The sequence below is a fragment of the Paramisgurnus dabryanus genome, chromosome 23 (assembly GCF_030506205.2).
Source record: "Paramisgurnus dabryanus chromosome 23, PD_genome_1.1, whole genome shotgun sequence".
Classification (NCBI taxonomy): domain Eukaryota; kingdom Metazoa; phylum Chordata; class Actinopteri; order Cypriniformes; family Cobitidae; genus Paramisgurnus; species Paramisgurnus dabryanus.
In genome coordinates, this window is record NC_133359.1 from 10452421 (window position 1) to 10468451 (window position 16031).

Sequence of the window (16031 nt, forward strand, 5' to 3'; positions counted from 1 at the left end):
ATGCCTAGTAACTGACGCAGCCCTTTAAAAAAAAGAAGAAGAGAGATTCAGCAAGCGTTAATTATCGTTTGTGTACTGCACTAAAGACGAAACATATTCTCATCTCAGTACAAGCGATCATGGTTGTTTGTGCGCGCGAGTCCGTGTAAGTTTCTCTGTCTCTCTCTCTCTATCTCTCTCTCTCTCTCTCTCTCTGTTTTCTTTTTCCCGAGCAGCGAATCCGTCCTGGGTTTCCAAGCGAAAGTTGCATGGAGACACGCCGCGTAAGACGCCTATAATAAAGAGGATGGTGAGCGACATACAGGGAAAGCAGCAACAACTCGACCCAAGAAGAGAACATTTGCGAACATTTCAGAAATATTTAGCCATACGAGAGAAAAGCTCGTTTGAAAAAAAAAATCACTGCAGCGATGCAACGGAGGCGAGTCCGAGCTCTTGCATGGAGTTGGAGAGGCACAATTTATGTACATTACATGCACTCCACGTAACACTCCTGAGCGATGTCTTTGTGAGTGTTTTTTTTCTTACTGGGCGCTAAAAATAGCATCGGTGTTTGATCGTGGTCCAGAAATAGGCAGAGGGTATCACTTGTATAAAAAGGACTGCGATTCCCAGAAAACTTGGACGTGTTGCTGAGGAGAGATGAATCAAGGGCAGTATGTGATTTTCATCTTGTTTTTCTGTAATATGGTCACGTTTGACTGATTTTATACTCATGCATATGTTTTTCCTGCTTTCAGCAATGGCTTGCAGCACTGGTAAGTAAACATTTGCAGGAATTATTGGTTCGACATGTTTATATTTGATTTTTTTTTTTTTTTTTTTTTGCATGGTTTGTTGCATGCATGGTGTTGGGTAATGTGCCATTCCCGCCACTGAAATGTCGCAGATGCAACAATTTAGTTCACAGTTCGTGCATAGTAGTATGTGCACTTCTAGAATAGGTGCTTATTTCCATACAGTGCTAAAAATAAATTAAACCACTCTCTCCTCAGAGCAGGGATCTCGCGGATGGTAAATAAGAGAAGGTAAAGCAAATCCTAACTCCTTTGTTTGACGGCGCTGTTGAGTCAATTTTGTTGGCTTTGCCTCTTCGCCACAGCTTTAAACGTGAATGGAAAGCGATAACGCTACAAGAGTAAGGGGATATCCAAATATGTGAAGAAGAAAATAGGCTAATAAATATAGGTGGAAGACGGAGCGCCAAAGGGAAATGCGCCAGCGCAGCCGACGAGGGAAACCCGGTGCCTGCCTGCACAGACTGGTGTCGTGTGTGGCGTCAAGGGGTTCCGTGCATCCTTTGCCCTACAACAAAATCGCCCTTAAATGGTCAGCCTTTTTTGGGCATCACTTGTGAAGGGATGCCACTGGGCTGCACAGCATACATTTTCGAAATATAATCTGAACTTCAGACAATTTTGGTGCGTTCCCGCCTGCGTTGTTTGAACACTTCCAACAGATGTGCTCGAGACTGTGTAGCTATAGGCGGATTCACATGGATTACTCTTCCGCCCACGTCATTTTCATTATACAGTACTGTAATCGACTGTTTTCAATTTCTATGGACAATAATGCTGGTCGTGCGCCAAAACCAACGCGTCTGCGTTGCATTCAAAACCATTTGTGCAGTTCCGCAAAAAAAAAACACTATGATCGGCAGTTTGGGTTTAATCGGAGCGTCCTTTAATAAATGTGCAACTTCAGTTCTGCAGCGTGCACGTTAACGTTATAAGCTTGAGATATACAAATAAACAGGATGATCTTTCATATTAACAGGTCATTCGGGGGTGATCTCCAAAACCAACATAGTTATCAAGTTACAATTCACTTCCCATATAGCCTATATAATTGTACATGCCGATACTGTATCGTTGTATGTTCGGGAATTATCTATCAGCGCTCGTGTCGTGGCTGAAAGACGATCTTTACAGGAAAAACTCATTACCTTGACCTTTTCAAAGACACCCTGGCTCTCTTTGTTAAACACACATATTCCAGACACAGCAAGGTCTTCTTAAGTCAATGCTAGCGTTGTAATTTTGAGTAAAAACACGGATTTATCCGAGTCGTGACTGCTATAGTGAGTAATATGCGCGCGTTGGCTGCGTCAGGAGATGCAGTCGCTGTGCGGTGCAGACAGAAGGGGGAGAATCGTGACTGACTGGAGACGTCCGCAAATGATGCGACCACCCAATAAAATCCTCATAATGGTGGCATATAGGCTTGATGTTTTTTTTACACCTGTTACATCTCAAGCCTTATCTCTTTGCCTTTAGCCACCTCAACCTCCCCTTGCACCACGAAGGCACAAGAAGAATATCAGTGATTAGGAGAAGGGAGGGGGGATCTTGGTTTGGGATGCATTTAGAAGGAGGGAGGGGGTGTCCAGATATAGATCGTGACCCTCCCACTTCGTATAGTTTCTTGCATAGAGTTGCAAGAAGGGATGACCAGAGACTGTTGTGAAATGAATTTTGACAAATGATCCCGCTATTTATGTCGCGTGGATGCATGAACAGAACTTCACGGGTAAGTCAAATGAAGTCAAATTCCAACGCTGAATTAAGTCTGTATAAAGTTGGATTTTCAAGCGGGATTTTCTTTGAATTGTTGTTGTGGTATTATGGTAATACATAATAATATCATTCACTAATGCTGAATTGATTGATGCATTAGTTGTTGTAAAATAGTTGTGTTTCATTAAGCAAATATTTGTTTGTTTGTTGTGCCTGCATTAAGATGTTAGATTTAATGTGATGTATAGAAATTATTATGTTGTGCTGATAGTTTAGAGACCCCCGTGTCCTCACTGAGTGGTATCAGCCAGTGAACTCTCTGTGGTCATGCAATGAAATTGCTTCAGAAGCCTGTCATGTTGTTGTCGTCGTGTTGACGATCTGGTGTATTCTTGCTTTACGCGGACGTTTAAAAATTTTTGGTTGCTAGTCGTTTTAAGAAATAACCACTCACGATAGCTTAAAATGTAAATAGCTTTGTTTTGAGTGGATACATGACGGCGTACGCCACCCTAACACGAGTGAGATACGTAGCAACCCATTTCAAAACGTGACGGGGCGAACAAATCCAGTAGGCTATAATGTTATTAATATTAATATTTGTGGTCACTTGCGCCAACTAGGATACAATTTGGTTTCCCCTTTCTTTCTTTCTGTCTCTCTTTCTTGCTTTCCTTCTCTCATTTTTTTTCAAAAAGGGGGGTCCCTATATGAGCCAGACACCGATTGGTGGATGACGATTTTTTGTTTGCTCCAATAAGATCTCTCGCTGCTCTCTATTTATTGCGAGCCGATTACAGACTGCTCTCTCCTCACCAAGAGCACTTCAGCGGCACTATCTGCTCAGTCCTACATTAAACGACATCACGAACAAGCGGATGTGTCATAGTACCAACAAAATTGCGAAGCAAAAACAAAGAATGGTTGTTGTGTGATACGTGTGTCTTTGTTTAGGTGTAACTCTCTCGGTGCGTGTTGGTAGGCAGGAGCGAGGAGAAAGACAGGGAAAAATGAACAACTGGGAACGAGTGAATTCAGGACCACGGACAGCGCACGCAGAATACAGGCGTTTGGATGCTGGCTGCTCTGAAAGCTTCCCATGCTCGTTGAATGTGAATGAGTTGGATACAGTTCAGCCACGGCAAAGGCTTCGCTGTCTCGGTTTCCCGATGGACACAATAGGATTGGGAAACCATGCACCTGGATGTCACTGTTGGATGTCACGGACTTTGCTGCACGCAGCCTGCGATTTGTCTTTCGCGAATCTTTTTGCGGTCTGGGCTTGCTGTTCATAAGTATCTAGCTGGGAAGCCCTTACCCCAAAAAGCATTTGCGGAAGGCGCATTCAACGAATTTTCATCGTACGGTGCTTTATACACTCCGTGGAATAAATACTTGCATTATTATTATTTTTATAAATACTAGTATTAATATTATTATTGTATAATTGTATTTCTTTTTTCAAACTCTATTTTGTTGTCTAAAAATTTTGTTTCACAAGTGTGTATTGCGGCTCAAATGTAAAACCGAACTTCTCTCCCAGTTACGTCCCCAAAGTCTGAGTATCCCTCCCCGTCGAGAGTTATCTGGCGTCTCCACTGCCAGAAATTTTGCTCTCGCTAATACGATTACAAAAGTCACCCAAACAAAACCACAGTTCCACCAACGAGATTCCAGTTTGCACATGGGAAAACACAACGGTCCATTCGTGTGTGAGAGGGGAACGGGATCTCGTTAGTGTGCTATTCACTTAAAGCCAAACAATGTTGAAATGACCCCACCCTTTTAGCAATAACATATAAGAGATGTACACCCTGTCGGACGCAGTTATAGTTGTACATTGATTTGCAAATATACAATTAAAATAAAGTGTGTGTGTGTATGTGTGTGCGCGCTCGCGCGCGCGTGTGTGTAAAAGAGAGAGAGAGAGAAAACGTCAGCGAAGATGCCCAAAGACAACAAGGTTTCACCCAACCACATCGCTTTCTTTTCTTTAATTCGCTTTCTTTCCCTCTTTTATACACACTTAGCCCCTCTCCATCTCTCACATACATACACACAGTATTTTGGAAATATGACACCTCGATGAAATATGACACACCTACGCATACAGCATGCAGACACATTGGGTGTTAAAGTTTTTTGTGCCATGTAGATCCAAGTCCATTGAGAAATTTTCAACAACTATAAAGTGACGTGATCACTACAATCTAGAAGTTATGTCATTGCAGGTCTCCAAGACTTAATAAGCTATTTATATTTTACGTTCCTTACAGAAATGCAGTACAGAATATATCCTAGTTCACTGTGCTATATGTAAGAGTAAGACAAATAAAAATATCCCCAATACACGCTACTGTATTTGGAAAAAGCTCCTGGGCCCCTTAGTGACGACAACTCCAAATTCCTTTAGGTCAGAGTAACATTAATTTCAGCTTGACTGTATCTGTTGCCTTACACAATATTCAGTTCAAGTCAAGATGTACATTGACTTCGATTACAAGCCTATAAAGATGATAACAATTAGATCAAGCAATATAGGCCTAACTATAAACATGACGTGGACAAAAACGAGACCTGCAATATTTAAGAAACTCCAAAAGTAGTTAAAGAACCCATAATAATTGAATTGAATCTGATAATGGACATGGTTTATTCATACAGTTGAACGACTGACATATCGTAGTGATGAAATCCCTTTGGTTGGAGAAAGCAAAAGGTCTGAAAAAGTTCATGCATCAATAAAATGTCTACAGCGCCCATACCTTGCAAAATGGTAATAAAAGTAATATTTTTGCTGATAACATAAAGTGCAGTTTGAAATAGGCCTAATGAAAGTGCTGCTCATGATGGGTGTGTACACGGTTTCTTGATTCAAGTGATTCATTTGGTCGTCAGACGAAAGTCACGAGGCGGGCGACTGAGGAAGAAGAATATAAATAAATGCTAATTTGTTGGCCTCACAATCTTAAACAATTATTACATATATGCAGGGACGGGTGTAGACATGGGCAGCCGCCCAGGGCGGCATTTTGCGCGGGGAGGGGGAGGTTTGGGGATTGGTTGCACGGGGCACCCGCGATAGAAAAAAACGTAATTTTTCGCACGACGCGTCGGTTTATGTCACCATGCGTTAATCTGCCAATGGGTAACCCCACCTGAAGTCGAACACACCTTAAGACATCTCACTCAGAACCGCGAGAAGGCGCGGGTCACTCAACGTTGCAGAGATAAGAGATAGAGAGTGAGGGCAGGAAACTTCTACATCAACCCCCAAAAAACATTAAAGATGAGAATAAAAGACCTAGACATCTGGTGCCCAGGTCAGGAAAACTGGAAAGAAGACGAGAAACGTGTTATGGATACAATAATGTCCAAAGCCATGCCACTCATCTCATTACAATATGCTTACTGGATAACTTATTGTATATAGTTTAATAAAATAGTGTATGTTACCTTCAACTAGTAATTGTATTTACAAGCTGCTGAACTGTAAAATCAGCATAAAATACATATATTTTGCTGATACGTTGTACCTTTTGTTTAAAGTCTTTTGGGGTATCTTATGCCTAGAATTAGTCAAGGAGGTTATATGATTTTTTGGTTCATAACTTCTAAGTTTGATCATGATGACATTTTAAAACTATTTTGGGTCAAACTCTGCTTTTTAACCCTGGAGAACCCACGGGTCAAATTTGGCCAGTGTTAATTAATGCTAAGAGAAGGGTTCTTGGGTTCTCCAGGGTTAAAGATGAAACTCATTAAATCCTATCAGGGGATTTCACTGAAACACTTTGCTGTCATCGCGAATAAACTTGTTATTGCGGAGTCTTTATATTGTCTTTAAAAGAGTTAAAGCAAGTGCAGAATGTTGCTTTTATTAATTGTGGGTGGGGAAGAGTGAGGGGATGGTTTAGGTGGGTTGGGGGGTGCTAAAGAGGGGGCACAGACAAGGGCACCATACAAGCCTGCCACTGCGTATACACCGAGTGAACGTTGGGTTAAAATACTTACGTTGGTAAAACTTAAAAAAAGGAAGTTTTTTCCATCTTATAGTTTTTCACTTTAGGTGAAGATTTTAAGTTGATAAAGCTTAAATGTTTTAGGTTTTACCAATATAAGTTATTTTTACCTTAACATTTTCACTTAAAGTTTAAAAAAACTAAAATATTTTAGATTTTATCAATTTAAGTAATTTTTTAAGTAGATCCAACTTTCACTTTTTACAGTGTATGACTACGTTTGACTAATGGTTGATTAAATAGACCTAAAAATATAAATGATAATATTATTAATATTATATATTCTCATTTCATACATATCAAAATGCTAAATAAAACAGTACAGGAAACGTGCGCATTGAACGACGTAATGTGGCTGAAAGGGCTTTTCTATCCACGCTGTATTTGTTTTCCCATATTTACTCGATCTTTTCAACTCATTTTTTTAATTCTCCATTTCTTTAAATACCTGATAACTGGGTATCATGTGCATCTTTGTGTTCTTGTTTTTGTGCACAGGTAAGTGCAAAAACTCAAGGTCACCATCGTGGAAGTCACCCAACTTGTCCGTCCGCGTGAGCTCCCACCAGCTCTGTCACCCTTCTTCAGTGTGACGTCACCGGCTTTGTAAGTTTGCCTTTTTATTGAGACGACCATGAGTTTGTTCGTTTTTTTTTACCTCAGCTCTTTTCAAGAGCGCTTATAAGAATGTCCTCTGTTGTGTCGTCGAAGTCAGTAACAGTTCGTAACTAAAGCAGGCAAGACCTCGTTTTTTTCCCCTCCACATAACAAGGTTTTTGCGTTGTTACTATGGCCATTAAACTCGATGTACAGTGATAGATTCAAAAGTTGCAGACCTGAGTAATGTCTGTAAACTTCAGGTTACAATAAAAACAAAAGTGGAACTCAGAAATGTGGGTGTGGCACCTCGTGTATAAAGACCATTCAGGTGTGACCATTTAGGCCTACAATCACCTTTGGAGCATTTAAAAAAGAATAAGTCTTGACAGAAAACGATATGCAGATTTGGTTTTTGTCTTGCATGTGAAAATCTGGTTTTGCTATCAATTCAATAGAATATAGAAACCGCATGACAACAGTTACACCTGAAAACTTATGATCACATGAAAACACACAAACACACACACTGATTTCGTAATGTAATGTACGATTATGATACTTTAGAAAAGCAAATTGTTTTTCATAATTCTTAGAAAAGCACAATTTGAAAATATATGGTCGTTTTTGGAGTATGCTTTCAAGTAGGCTAGCTCTCACTGCATGCTTTTTTCTTTTTTTGCACAGACATGTATTTGTCGTCCTCTGTGAAATGGCTGCAGCTTATAGGGAAGTTATGATAGAGAAACTTTTGGACTCCAAAATAAAGTTATATATGTGAATTTGTCAATAATTTCATTTTTTTGTTCATTTTAGTGTGTGACCCTAAACACTATTTGGACTTTATGTAGTTTAAAATATGGCAAATAGATCATTTTGTGTTTTTCAGACAAAAAGAAAATATTTTATCATGATATTTATCACACACTAAATAAACAATGGACAGTACTAAAGCAGATTGGCTATTATGTGAGACCTTAAAAGTTAGCAAAGTTTTCCCCCTTTTAAAGAATTGTTGCCTCACCCTTTCCGATTTAGGATTTACCCACATTTGTGAAAACATTTTTAACCATTTGAGAGAAATTACACCACGCAAGTTAGATCCTAACGAACAATCTAAGATCATTTTTTCATTGTTAACTAGCACTAAATGAGTTATATATTAATCTAAAAATTATAAATGCTGTTACGTCTGTCCTGCAGTCATGAGTCACATTGTTTTGGCATCTATTATATTTTTAGTAGAGATAGAGATGGTCTGCAACATGTGCTTCACTTTCATTTAATCTTCTACTCTAATGCACTAATAACCCCTCAGAAAAAAAACATAATTAAAAAAAGTTTTAGACTTTATTGTCAAAATTTCTAGCTTATCTCTCATAATTAAATGTATTTTTTCATACCTGACTTTAGATAAAATCATATGTTCTCAAAATCTCACAAGCCCATGACTTGAAAATGAACTTTGTATCTAAGAAAAAAAAGTTTTTTCATTGACAAAATGATTCAGTTACATATATCTGTTATAAGTTTTTGTTTTTTATTTGATTAAATGAGCAACCCAGTAAAACCGCATCACCCAGTAAATTTTAGTTTGTTTTAACAGCCATGACTTCAGGATTAACATTAATAGTGTTTTATTTAGAGCTTTTGTTGGCTTTTCTAAAACTGACATTTTAGTTTTCTTAAGTTATCTTTAAATGTTACAAGTTTTTTATTCTTCTTGGAGACACAAATTCAGACATGTTTAACAAGGTTTAACTTAAAACGTTCTATTAACAACAACAATCAGGATGAAAACAAAACAGCATATCTATATATTATATAAAGAATGAGCAGAATTTTATTCCAGTTATTTAACAAGCTAATGTTTACATTATAATACACTTCAGGTAAACTTTAATTGCCACGGTTTGCACTGTCATGTAGTTCATTTACTTGAATTTTGCCTCTAGATCACGATTTTCTAGTCTCAATCTTTAACTTAGTCGAATCGGTAGAAGTGCCTGTAAAAGCTATGCTGTTGAATTTTGCACACAAATGTTTAATGACAATATAGTGTCACACCTAATCTCCCTGCATGCTTTTTATTATCAAAAGAGTTTCTCTTCCTTGTCTGCAACATCATTAAATTTACACCAAAAAAAAACTGTTAGTCCACAATAACATGATGTCCATGATGGGCATCTCTAAAAAAAAACTTGTTTAGAAATGTTGACTTAATGGAGAAAAATAGGGAACATTCGTGTTTGTTGCTCTCTCTTTCTTACTTTTATCTTTCCTAACATTTCCTCTGAGCCAGGGAAGGTGTGAAAGATGAGTCAATTCTGGGCGGAGGTTTAGGGGATAGGGCGTGTCCGTTAATACGTATGAGAGTGGTCCCACAGCGAAAACACGTCACAGCCTTCTGCCACAAAAATCTTTGTTCATGCATTCACACACAGTACACAGTACACATATGTGCAAAATATTATCATAATATGATTTGATAACTTCTGTAAAACAAGAACTTTTATGCCTAGGTTGTTTACTTAACTTGTGTTTTGGATTAATATCAAATGTACTATTTTTGGTAAATTTGCTTAAACTTGTGCATGAGTGCATTTTTTGAATAAACATCACTAAATAACATGGGAGTCTATTAACATTTACTGACACACATCTTACTATGGTTAAAGTACTATTATTTTTATTCATCTTTTAAATATAAGGTTTTTGTTAAATGCAGACATTTATTTTATGAAATATAACTAAAAGATAACTTAAAAATAACAAAAGATTGTAATTTGTAATATGAATAGATGTGATATAAATACTTTGTAATGGCTAAACAGCAGTCAAAAATATAATGCAATACAATCATATTACAGTTATACATAAAATATTAACTAGTAAGTAATAAATAACATTACTATTTATTTTTGTTTTAATCAACAATTTTAGCATTAATAATACAAGGTCTGTTAAAAATTGCAAATGCTGTGTGAGTGTGTGTGGGTGTATGTGTATGTGTTTGTTTATTTCTGTGTGCATGCATGCCTCATGTTTTTTGTTATTTCTAGATAAATGTTTACATGTTTTATTTGCAGGAAATCTGCTGATGACAGGAGGTCCAGCACAAGGAGAAGAACTGAGAATGCAGAACTGAGAATTGAGGAATAGGGAAGCTGACCGTTACAAAAGGTATCAATCGACACCCGTCCAGTTCCACACATGCAGGGTAACATGGGTGTGGCATGTACTGAAATTATTTATAATGCAAAACACAGTTACACCCTTGCACGTCTTCTATTCTCTGAATTTGATGGGTGAAACTGAGTGCTTTGCAAATCTTAACTTATTCAAACATGTTATTCATGATCAAATACACAATTATTACAATTTTACTTTTAAAAATGTTTACATTTGGTGAGCATTATAAACAGTTATTAAAAAAGACAGCGAAAGAAATAAAAGGAAACAACAGTAATTGGTAACATGTTATAAAATCATGTTTTTACTAGCCCTTTTACTTAAGCTTTATCCAAAAATATCAAGTGATCATGACCTGTTAATATTCTCCCGTCAATTCAAAAGACAATTCAGACAATTTGCACGCTTGCAGAACAGTTGAATCCCACTGGAATAACCTCCATAAGAGAAAAGATCCCTACTACATGTGTTTAAACAAGAAGAAAAGGTTTTTAGGTGGCCGCTAATCCTTAAAGAACGATGTAGATGTGACAGGTAAGGTTTAACAGAGACGTGGTAAAATTACAAACTCCATCAGCACAGGGTACAGAATGAGGTTGAGATGGAAACACTTTAAAGCAATATTACTCAAATGTTGCTCACCAATATATTTTAAATAAATTCATTTACAGCAAAGATTTTGTTTAATGTCAAACGTTTTTATTATTGTTTATCAGTTTAATAGATTTTAACAAGCAGTCAGGCAGGGATGTCAGCAGAGCCACATGTGGCTAAACAAATATCTTAGTTCAAATTAATATAGATTATGTTGTTGTTGAAAAATATTTTTGTCCATATAATTTACTATATGGTTTTAATGATAAATGAACATAACTGACTATGAGAAGCTCATTATTAATGTAAATGTTTAACACTGCAAAAACCTTTATTAAAAATAAGAAAGTAAAAATATTTCATACTGATTATATTTTGAATAGTAGATCACTAGTTAAGTCGATGAGTTAAACGGCACTGTCACTCGGTTTCTATTAAAAGTCTTATCGCAGTTTCCCTGCGTACAAATCTGTCACAGAAGGTTTTGGGGTATTTATACTTACATATAATATAATATATCATTTTTATATAAATTCATAATTCTTGCTGTGTATCGGGTTTCAGCATTATTAGATTGTCATTATGTCTGTTTTCTATATGAATTATGCTAAAGCTCACTGTAAAATGAAATTCTTACCGTTCTATGTTAGATTTGATATTGATAACTCAAGATACTATTCACTGTATAGCAAGTCCATTAATATCACAGCTGAGGGTTGTAAGGTGGTCTGAGGGGGTCCAAGGTGGTCTTAGCAAACATATAGAGGTGATTTGACGTAGTTAAGACTTTCATAAGCAGCAGTATTTTATTGTGCAGGCAAAAATCTTTGTGTATAGAGGTACATTACTCAAATGTAAAATGGTGAAGGTAGATGTTTTGGTTTAAAACAGACTGTGTGTGTGTGCATATGTTTGCATGTAAGAAGCAGTGTGTGTGTGTGTGTGTGTGTGTGTGTGTGTGTGTGTGTGTGTGTGTGTGTGTGTGTGTGTGTGTGTGTGTGTGTGTGTGTGTGTGTCAGGATTTTTTATAAATTATGATTTTAATGCCTATGTGTGTTGCACCCGTGCTTTTTGTGTAAGTTATGTATGTGTGTTCATGTTAGGGTTAGGGTTAACCCAACTTTATAGACATTTTAAACAAGTTTTTGTGAGTGTCTAGTATGTGTATAGTCAGTATAACAACTATAAAGATTATTTTTATAACTAATATATATAAATGTACATAATTGTAAATAAATGGGAAGGAGTGCGAATGTCATGGGAATTCACATAATCATTCTTTTTTGATATTATACTAAAAACAATGCATGTGGGTGTGTACAATATGTATGTGTATGTACGTAAATGTGAGAGGGTGTGCAAATGTAAAGAAAATGGCTGTGACAGGTGAGGTGTCATTTAAACAGGCAGTGTGTGTTTGTGTTGTATTCTTTATAGAGACTGTATGTATTTGTACACATGTGAACGTATATGTGTGTGTGTGTGTGTCAGAAAGTACAAGTACAAAGTTATGAACCTGCGCTTGCATACGTATGGGAGAGAGTGTGCGTGTGTCTAAATGCATCAGAATCTGAGTTTTCCGGGACGTTTGTGATTGTTTTTGTCAATTGTACTGACATGGGAATGTGTGTGAAGTGCAAGTGTACGTATGTGGTGGAGGGCTATACATGATTATTTTAAGGTGTGTGTGAGTAAAACCGTGTGTATGAATGCATGCGTACATAGAGTACGCACAATGAATGTGTGCATATGTGCACATGTAAAGGTGTTTTGTGTGTGTGTTGATAAGTCTATAACTAGGAGGCCATGTGCACATGTTTAGAGAGAGGGAGAGAGCGCAGATAAGGCACATGCAACATGAAGTTATCAATCTCACATAAAGTTTTGGGTTTAAAAGGCATTACACAGTCTCAAATAATTTAGTTCAATTTAGATGTAAATTAAAATAAGGCTGAAGTTCAGTTTGGGTCCAAATTTAGTGCTTTATCTATATATTTATGAAAATTATATTTTAGGGCCCTGCATGTGTGTATTTAGGAACTAACAAGTATGTCAAAGTGGGGCTTTTCTAATTCTAGAAAATACAGAATATTTTCTAAGATTAATCTAAAATACTCTGTGATGTTAGTTTAGCAGTTCATTGCACTTTTTAAAAAAAAACCTATACTGACCTTAAATTACATGCTGTATATTTTAAAGACAGTTGTATCCCATGCGTATATGAATAATATGATAAATGCTGTTTTTTTTTTGAGAGACAGCTTTAAATGGACATTTAGATGCTCATAAAAAAGTATGACGTCTGACTGTGGTTATATCTGTGCGTGTTTATGTGTGCAAGCATGTGTCATGCTGTTTTTCTTACTATTTTTTTCCATTTTTCATAAATACACCCTATATTAATATTTATTTGTTTCTTAATGTTCTTATAATCTCCGTTATTCGTTCGCTATCATAAATCATAATCTGTTTTGTATTCTTTCTCTTTTAGATGCGTCTAGTTTGGGAAAGGCCTCAGTCATGAGAATACTGAGTTCCCAGGGTCAGTCATTTGAAGCAGGATGTTCACATGAAAGAAATAAAAATAAAATGTATGTGTTATTCTTACAGTTTCTGTTTTTTTATGATGTGGCCTCTGAGCTGCGTCAGACTGGGAAATACTAATGTGTCTCTCAGTGATATACAGGTGATTAGTATGATATTTAATTCATGCATGAAATATAAATTGATGGTTAAAAATGTTAGATTTTCTAAATGTTGATAGTGATGACAATAACTTAAAATATACAAGGATTTCCTCCTTTATGTATTCACCTTTTTAAATGGTACATAAATGATGCATGAAACAGATATGTATGTATCTATATTAAATATACTGTATATATACTAATCGACTGTTTATGTTTTCACAGGATGAAAACCTGGGAAACTTTGGGATAAATCATTAGGATAATACGTCTTGTGCACAAGATCAACGTCAAGTCAATTTTTTTGTGCTTTACATCCATTCATGGAAATTCAGCAAGTTGATTTCTTTATAAAAGCAAGATAACAGCCTCAGGTATTTAAAATCTATGTTTGTAAAGGATTTTCTTAAGTATAAGTTGGACATAATGTAATTTCGAGAAGTTTCAAACTATTCAGATTTCTGCCACGTGTCCCTTTAGATATATCAGACGTGTACAGAATTAGACAAACGGTAACTGAGGGAAAATGTGTGTGTATGAGGTAAAAAAAAAATACAAATGTTAAAAAGTACAGATTAGGAGATTACGTATATGTCTAGGTCTTTACTCAGTGAGGGAAAATGTGTTAAACCACACGACCATATAAACGCTTGTACTGTTTTGCTGTGTTTTAATCGTAACATGAAGCATAGTCTGATTTAATCAAATTTTCTTGTGTATCATTGTAAGAAGTAGTTTGTATATATATATCCTAAAATGGTTTCGTTTTGAGCGTGCTTATAAGACGCGCTCGCGTAACGTGACAGCAAAAGTAAACGTCTCCTCATATATAATGAGGGACGTACCCTGGATGTTGTTGTATTTTTTTAGCTTGTGGTGATTTATAATTGTGAGGGTGCCATATATCTGATCGATAGAAATAGTTTCATTATTGTTTGCTGAGAGATGTTTGAATGAAACACTATGAAGCATTAGTAGATTTAATGCTGTGTTGGTGCCGTCAGAGGGTCGCTGTCCACTCCACGTGGTGCTGAAATGTGCGCTACTTCTGACGGCTGATCAATCAAATAAACTGTTAGCTTATAGCCTTACTAATATAACAAAGTTACATTTTATTGAACATGGCTGTTTTCATACGTTCTGTCACTGCATATCTTTAATAAAATGTATATTGCATTGTGCATGTAGACTATGATGAAGTTTTAACGTCATAAAAGCTTTAAACTGAACTTTGTTAGCAGTGGTCTTACCATAAAATTTAAACATGTGATCATATTAAAACTGTGCTGTGAAACCTTAAGATCTCACTTATCAGTCTTATCTGAGCAGTGAGGGAAAGGGGGGGAATAAAAATGAATGAAATAATTATCAGACATCGAGCTCATTTTAGAAATTGTCTGTAGTACGTTTTGTAGTTCAGGAGATGGACAATAACATTGCAACGAGTGTTTGTTAAAAGTGAGAGGTTACATGTGGTTTCGTGCGTGAGTGAGGATGTGTGTCTGTGATGAAAAAAAATATTTTTTACAGCATGGATTATTTTACCTAGCATAAGAAAAAAATGAAATAAATCTATGAAAAATCTAATCGATATTTCACATCAGTCATGAAAATATAAGTTCAAATACAGTGATTTAAACAGTGACATTGTATAATTTTTTTGAGCTTTGGGTTTTTTTACGTATTATTGCTTTACCTTTTTTTCTGAATTGTTGTTTTTATCGTATGATAGGGTTAATTTATTAAAATGTAATATTTGTATACAACTGTATAAAGTTTAATGAGGATGCTGTTTAAATCATGCTATGTGGATGACGTTAAGATGTGATTCCTGTTAGTTCTGCACTTTTTTGTATTTCTATTTTCTGTGTTGTGTAGCCTATTTCAAGGGCACTGAGAGAAAAAATGTACAGAATTAACTGAATTAAATCTTACATGATTACTTGTTATTTCTGTACAAGAAATAGTTATATTTGTGGTGCCAGTGGCAAAGGGAGAGCACATTGCAAAATACGTAGCCATGCTGGTATATTGTTAAATACATGACTGAACTAAATTATATATTTTTTAGTTAAACTGCTTTCTTTGTTTCCTTACCCATGTCAGTACAAATAAATTATCTGTTGTTTTATTCTCGCTTTTGTTCGTTATTTGTCTGTTTTAATTGTGTTGGACAACTCAAAATGTAACACACTGTACATTATTTACTATACATTATAGACAATTGTTATATATGTTTACCGCTCTGAAGAGCGTAAGGACATAGTTCAAATGTGAACATTTCCCAGCCAGACCTGCTTACAATGCAAAATTCTCAAATTAAAATGCTTTTTTCCCGACAAAATCCATGTGTTTTATACTTGGCACTATGTGTTTCATTTGTTAAATGCATCATTTAAGCTGTTAATGTTTCGGTGGGCTTG

General features: G+C 36.1%; 1 long non-coding RNA gene across 2 annotated transcripts; it reads left to right on the forward strand.

Annotated features, from left to right (window-relative positions):
• On the forward strand, positions 1-15739 carry LOC135781472 (uncharacterized). 2 transcript variants are annotated; one of them, XR_010545167.2, is made up of 6 exons: positions 1-656; positions 741-758; positions 7037-7144; positions 10225-10318; positions 13413-13607; positions 13834-15739. It is a non-coding gene; the product is annotated as an uncharacterized lncRNA (long non-coding RNA). The 2 variants fall into 2 exon arrangements; XR_010545166.2 differs by having other exon boundaries at positions 44-656; positions 13413-13512.
• Positions 15740-16031: the final 292 nt, after the last annotated feature.